Below are 7,466 nucleotides of genomic sequence, written 5' to 3' on the forward strand. Positions count from 1 at the left end.
ATTTAAGATATAGCCTTATAGGTTGGACAAGTGGTGGACCTTAACACCAAGATATTCTTAATGTAATGACATAGAGTGGAAAACTGCTGGTGAATCTTGAGACCAAACCATGCTACTAGCGATAATAGCTTGGACAAGTGGTGGACCTTGAAAGTAATCCCCCCATCTACGAAATATCGTGGGTTTAAGGTATTTTGATGGAGCCTAGCATCTTGGAGACATGGTGCAGCTTGCTTCTCTTCATGTTTCAATGGAGCCTATCTTGAACAAATGGTGGAGCATCCTTCTCTCCATGTTTCAATGGAGCCTAGCTTGGACAAGTGGTGGACCTTTGCTTCTCTTTATGATTCAAGTGGTGGACCTTGGAACCAAACCCCCATGTAAAACCTATCATGGTCACTCCAAGTGGTGAGAAAGAATAACCTTTAAGATATAGCCTTATAGGTTGGACAAGTGGTGGACCTTAACACCAAATATTCTTAATATAATGACATAGAGTGGAAAAAGTGGTGAATCTTGAGACCAAACCATGCTACTAGCGATAATAGCTTGGACAAGTGTTGGACCTTGAATGTAAACCCTCATCTACGACATATCGTGGGTTTAATGTTTTTCGATGGAGCCTAGCATCTTGGAGACATGGTGCAGCTTGCTTCTCGTCATGTTTCAATGGAGCCTATATTGGACAAATGGTGGAGCATTCTTCTCTCCATGTTTCAATGGAGCCTAGCTTGGACAAGTGGTGGACCTTTGCTTCTCTCTCTGTTTCAATAGAGTTAGCTTGGACAAGTGTGGACCTTGGAACCAAATCCCCATGTAAAACCTATCATGGTCACTCCAAGTGGTAAGAGAGAATAACCTTTAAGATATAGCCTTATAGGTTGGACAAGTGGTGGACCTTAACACCTACATATTCTTAATATAATGACATAGAGTGGAAAAGTGGTGAATCTTGAGACAAAACCACTCAGGCTACTAGCGATAATAGCTTGGACAAGTGGTGGACTTGAATGTAAACCCCCCATCTACAAAATATCGTGGGTTTAAGGTATTTCGATGAGCCTAGCATCTTGGAGACATGGTGCAGCTTGTTTCTCTTCATGTTTCAATGGACCTATCTTGGACAAATGGTGGAGCATCCTTCTCTCCATGTTTCAATGGACCCTAGCTTGGACAAGTGGTGGACCTTTGCTTCTCTCTATGTTTCAATAGAGTTAGCTTGGACAAGTGGTGGACCTTGGAACCAAACCCCCATGTAAAACCTATCATGGTCACTCCAAGTGGTGAGAAAGAATAACCTTTAAGATGTAGCCTTATAGGTTGGACAAGTGGTGGACCTTAACACCCAAATATTCTTATTATAATGACATAGAGTGAAAAAGTGGTGAATCTTGAGATAAAACCACTCATGCTACTAGCGATAATAGCTTGGACAAGTGGTGGACCTTGAACGTAAACCCCCCATGTTTCAATAGACTTAGCTTCGACAAATGGTGGAGCATCGTTCTCTCCATGTTTCAATGGAGCCTAGCTTGGACAAGTGGTCGACCTTTGTTTCTCTCTATGTTTCAATAGAGTTAGCTTGGACAAGTGGTGGAACTTGGAACCAAACCCCCATGTAAAACCTATCATGGTCACTCCAAGAGGGAAGAAAGAATAACCTTTAAGATGTAGCCTTATAGGTTGGAAAAGTGGTGGACCTTAACACCCACATATTCTTAATAAAAGTGGTGAATCTTGAGACCAAACCACTCAGGCTACTAGCAATAATAGCTTGGACAAGTGGTGGACTTGAATGTAAACCCCTCATCTACGAAATATCGTGGGTTTAATGTATTTCGATGGAGCGTAGCATCTTGGAGACATGGTGCAGCTTGCTTCTCGTCATGTTTCAATGGAGCCTATCTTGGACAAATGGTGGAGCATCCTTCTCTCCATGTTTCAATGGACCCTAGCTTGGACAAGTGGTGGACCTTTGTTTCTCTCTATGTTTCAATAGAGTTAGCTTGGACAAGTGGTGGACCTTGGAACCAAACCCCCATGTAAAACCTATCATGGTCACTCCAAGTGGTAAGAAAGAATAACGTTTAAGATGTAGCCTTATAGGTTGGACAAGTGGTGGACCTTAGCAACCACATATTCTTAATAAAAGTGGTGAATCTTGAGACCAAACCACTCAGGCTACTAGCAATAATAGCTTGGACAAGTGGTGGACCTTGAATGTAAACCCCTCATCTACGAAATATCGTGGGTTTAATGTATGTCGATGGAGCATAGCATCTTGGAGACATGGTGCAGCTTGCTTCTCGTCATGTTTCAATGGAGCCTATCTTGGACAAATGGTGGAGCATCCTTCTCTCCATGTTTCAATGGAGCCTAGCTTGGACAAGTGGTGGACCTTTGTTTCTCTCTATGTTTCAATAGAGTTAGCTTGGACAAGTGGTGGACCTTGGAACCAAACCCCCATGTAAAACCTATCATGGTCACTCCAAGTGGTAAGAAAGAATAACCTTTAAGATGTAGCCTTATAGGTTGGACAAGTGGTTGACCTTAACACCCACATATTTTAATATAATGACATAGTGAAAAAGTGGTGAATCTTGAGACCAAACCACTCAAGCTACTACCAATAATAGCTTGGACAAGTGTTGGACCTTGAATGTAAACCCCTCATCTACGACATATCGTGGGTTTAATGTTTTTCGATGGAGCCTAGCATCTTGGAGACATGGTGCAGCTTGCTTCTCGTCATGTTTCAATGGAGCCTATCTTGGACAAATGGTGGAGCATCCTTCTCTCCATGTTTCAATGGAGCCTAGCTTGGACAAGTGGTGGACCTTTGCTTCTCTCTATGTTTCAATAGAGTTAGCTTGGACAAGTGGTGGACCTTGGAAAAAAACCCCATGTAAAACCTATCATGGTCACTCCAAGTGGTAAGAAAGAATAACCTTTAAGATATAGACTTATAGGTTGGACAAGTGGTGGACCTTAACACCCACTATTCTTAATATAATGACATAGAGTGGAAAAGTGGTGAATCTTGAGACAAAACCACTCATGCTACTATCGATAATAGCTTGGACAAGTATCGGCCCTTGAATGTAAACCCCCATGTACAATATATCGTGGGTTTAAGGTATTTCGATGAAGCCTAGCATCTTGGAGACATGGTGCAGCTTGCTTCTCTTCATTTTCAATGGAGCCTATCTTGGACAAATGGTGGAGCATCTTCTCTCCATGTTTCAATGGACCCTAGCTTGGACAAGTGGTGGACCTTTGCTTCTCTCTATGTTTCAATAGAGTTAGCTTGGACAAGTGGTGGACCTTGAAACCAAACCCCCATGTAAAACCTATCATGGTCACTCCAAGTGGTGAGAAAAATAACCTTTAAGATATAGGCTTATAGGTTGGACAAGTGGTGGACCTTAATACCCAAATATTCTTAATATAATGACATAGAGTGAAAAAGTGGTGAATCTTGAGACCAAACCACTCATGCTACTAGCGTAATACTTGGACAAGTGGTGGACCTTGAATGTAAACCCCCCATGTTTCAATCAATAGACTTAGCTTCGACAAATGGTGGAGCATCGTTCTCTCCATGTTTCAATGGAGCCTAGCTTGGACAAGTGGTGGACCTTTGTTTCTCTCTAGGTTTCAATAGAGTTAGCTTGGACAAGTGGTGGACCTTGGAACCAAACCCCCATGTAAAACCTATCATGGTCACTAAGTGGTGAGAAAGAATAACCTTTAAGATATATCCTTATAGGTTGGACAAGTGGTGACCTTAACACCCAGATATTCTTAATATAATGACATAGAGTGGAAAAGTGGTGAATCTTGAGACCAAACCACTCATGCTACTAGGATAATAGCTTGGACAAGTGTGACCTTGAATGTAAACCCCCCATCTACGAAATATCGTGGGTTTAAGGTATTTCGATGGAGCTTAGCATCTTGGAGACATGGTGCACCTTGCTTCTCTTCATGTTTCAATGGAGCCTATCTTGGACAAATGGTGGAGCATCCTTCTCTCCATGTTTCAATGGACCCTAGCTTGGACAAGTGGTGGACCTTTGCTTCTCTCTATGTTTCAATAGAGTTAGCTTGGACAAGTGGTGGACCTTGGAACCAAACCCCCATGTAAAACCTATCATGGTCACTCCAAGTGGTGAGAAACAATAACCTTTAAGATATAGCCTTATAGGTTGGACAAGTGGTGGACCTTAACACCCAGATATTCTTAATATAATGACATAGAGTGATAAAGTGGTGAATCTTGAGACAAAACCACTCATGCTACTAGCGGATAATAGCTTGGACAAGTGGTGGACCTTGAACGTAAACCCCCCATGTTTCAATAGAGTTAGCTTCGAGAAATGATGGAGCATACTTCTCTCAATGTTTCAATGGAGCTTAGCTTAGACAAGTGGTGGACCTTTGCTTCTCTCTATGTTTCAATAGAGTTAGCTTGGACAAGTGGTGGAACTTGGAACCAAACCCCCATGTAAAACCTATCATGGTCACTCCAAGTGGTAAGAAAGAATAACCTTTAAAATGTAGCTTATAGGTTGGACAAGTGGTGGACCTTAACACCCACATATTTTAATATAATGACATAGAGTGGAAAAGTGGTGAATCTTGAGACCAAACCACTCATGCTACTACCAATAATAGCTTGGACAAGTGTTGACCTTGAATGTAAACCCCTCATCTATGACATATCATGGGTTTAATGTTTTAATGGAGCCTAGCATCTTGGAGACATGGTGCAGCTTGCTTCTCTTCATGTTTCAATGGAGCCTATCTTGGACAAATGGTGGAGCATCCTTCTCTCCATGTTTCAATGGAGCCTAGCTTGGACAAGTGGTGGACCTTTGCTTCTCGCTCTGTTTCAATAGAGTTAGCTTGGACAAGTGGTGGACCTTGGAACAAACCCCCATGTAAAACCTATCATGGTCACTCCAAGTGGTAAGAAAGAATAACTTTTAAGATATAGATTTATAGGTTGGACAAGTGGTGGACCTTGAATGTAAACCCCCAATCTACGAAATATGGTGGTTTAAGGTATTTAGATGGAGCCTAGCATCTTGGAGACATGGTGCACCTTGCTTCTCTTCATGTTTCAATGGAGCCTATCTTGGACAAATGGTGGAGCATCCTTCTCTCCATGTTTCAATGGACCCTAGCTTGGACAAGTGGTGGACCTTTGCTTCTCTCTGTTTCAATAGAGTTAGCTTGGACAAGTGGTGGACCTTGGAACCAAACCCCCATGTAAAACCTATCATGGTTACTCCAAGTGGTGAGAAAGAATAACCTTTAAGATATAGACTTATAGGTTGGACAAGTGGTGGACCTTAACACCCACATATTCTTAATATAATGACATAGAGTGAAAAGTGGTGAATCTTGAGACCAAACCACTCATGCTACTAGCGATAATAGGTTGGACAAGTGGTGGACCTTGAATGTAAACTCCCCATGTACAAAATATCGTGGGTTTAAGGTATTTCAATGGAGCCTAGCATCTTGGAGACATGGTGCAGCTTGCTTCTCTTCATGTTTCAATGGAGCCTATCTTGGACAAATGGTGGAGCATCCTTCTCTCCATGTTTCAATGGACCCTAGCTTGGACAAGTGGTGGACCTTTGCTTCTCTCTATGTTTCAATAGAGTTAGCTTGGACAAGTGGTGGACCTTGGAACCAAACCCCCATGTAAAACCTATCATGGTCACTCCAAGTGGTGAGAAAGAATAACCCTTAAGATATAGCCTTATAGGTTGGACAAGTGGTGGACCTTAACACCCAGATATTCTTAATATAATGACATTGAGTGAAAAAGTGGTGAATCTTGAGACCAAACCACTCATGCTACTAGCGATTAATAGGTTGGACAAGTGGTGGACCTTGAATGTAAACCCCCCATGTTTCAATAGAGTTAGCTTCGACAAATGTAGAGCATCCTTCTCTCCATGTTTCAATGGAGCCTAGCTTGGACAAGTGGTGGACCTTTGTTTCTCTCTATGTTTCAATAGAGTTAGCTTGGACAAGTGGTGGACCTTGGAACCAAACCCCCATGTAAAACATATCATGGACATTTCAAGTGGTGAGAAATAATACCCTTTAAGATATACCTTATAGGTTGGACAAGTGGTCGACCTTAACACCACAGATCTTCTTAATATAATGACATAGAGTGGAAAAGTGGTGAATCTTGAGACCAAACCACTCATGCTACTAGAGATAATAGGTTGGACAAGTGGTGGACCTTGAATGTAAACCCCCATGTACAAAATATCATGGGTTTAAGGTATTTCAATGGATCTTAGCATCTTGGAGACATGGTGCAGCTTGCTTCTCTTCATGTTTCAATGGAGCCTATCTTGAACAAATGGTGGAGCATCCTTCTCTCCATGTTTCAATGGACCCTAGCTTGGACAAGTGGTGGACCTTTGCTTCTCTCTATGTTTCAATAGAGTTATCTTGGACAAGTGGTGGACCTTGAAACCAAACCCCCATGTAAAACCTATCATGATCATTCCAAGTGGTCAGAAAGAATACCCTTTAAGATATAGCCTTATAGGTTGGACAAGTGGTGGACCTTAACACCCAGATCTTCTTAATATAATGACATAGAGTGAAAAAGTGGTGAATCTTGAGACCAAAGCACTCGTGCTACTAGTGATAATAGGTTGGACAAGTGGTGGACCTTGAATGTAAACCCCCCATGTACGAAATATCATGGGTTTAAGATATTTCAATAGATCCTAGCATTTTGGACAAGTGGTGGACCTTGAATGTAAACCCCCCATGTATGAAATATCATGGGTTTAAGATATTTCAATAGAGCCTAGCATTTTGGAGACATGGTGCAGCTTGCTTCTCTTCATGTTTCAATCGAACCTGGCTTGGACAAATGGTGGAGCATCCTTCTCTCCATGTTTCAATGGATCCTAGCTTGAACAAGTGGTGGACCTTTGATTCTCTCTATGTTTCAATAGAGTTAGCTTGGACAAGTGGTGGACCTTGGAACCAGACCCCTGTGTAAAACCTATCATGTGCATTCCAAGTGTGGTAAATAATATCATTTTAGGTATAGCCTTATAGGTTGGACAAGTGGTGGACCTTAACACCCAGATCTTCTTTATATAATGACATAGAGTGAAAAAAGTGGTGAATCTTGAGACCAAACCACTCATGCTACTAGGGAGAATAGGTTGGACAAGTGGTGGACCTTGAATTTAAACCCCACATATACAAAATATCGTGGATTTAAGGTATTTCAATGGAGCCTAGTATCTCAAAGACATGGTGCATATTGCTTCTCTTCATGTTTCAATGGAGCTTATTTTGGACAAATGGTGGAGCATCCTTCTCTCCATGTTTCAATGGACCCTAGATTGGACAAGTGGTGGACCTTTGCTTCTCTCTATGTTTCAATATAGTTAGCCTATATTAGACAATTA

The sequence above is a fragment of the Adiantum capillus-veneris genome, chromosome 15 (assembly GCF_014529385.1).
Source record: "Adiantum capillus-veneris isolate H3 chromosome 15, ASM1452938v2, whole genome shotgun sequence".
NCBI classification, from domain to species: domain Eukaryota; kingdom Viridiplantae; phylum Streptophyta; class Polypodiopsida; order Polypodiales; family Pteridaceae; genus Adiantum; species Adiantum capillus-veneris.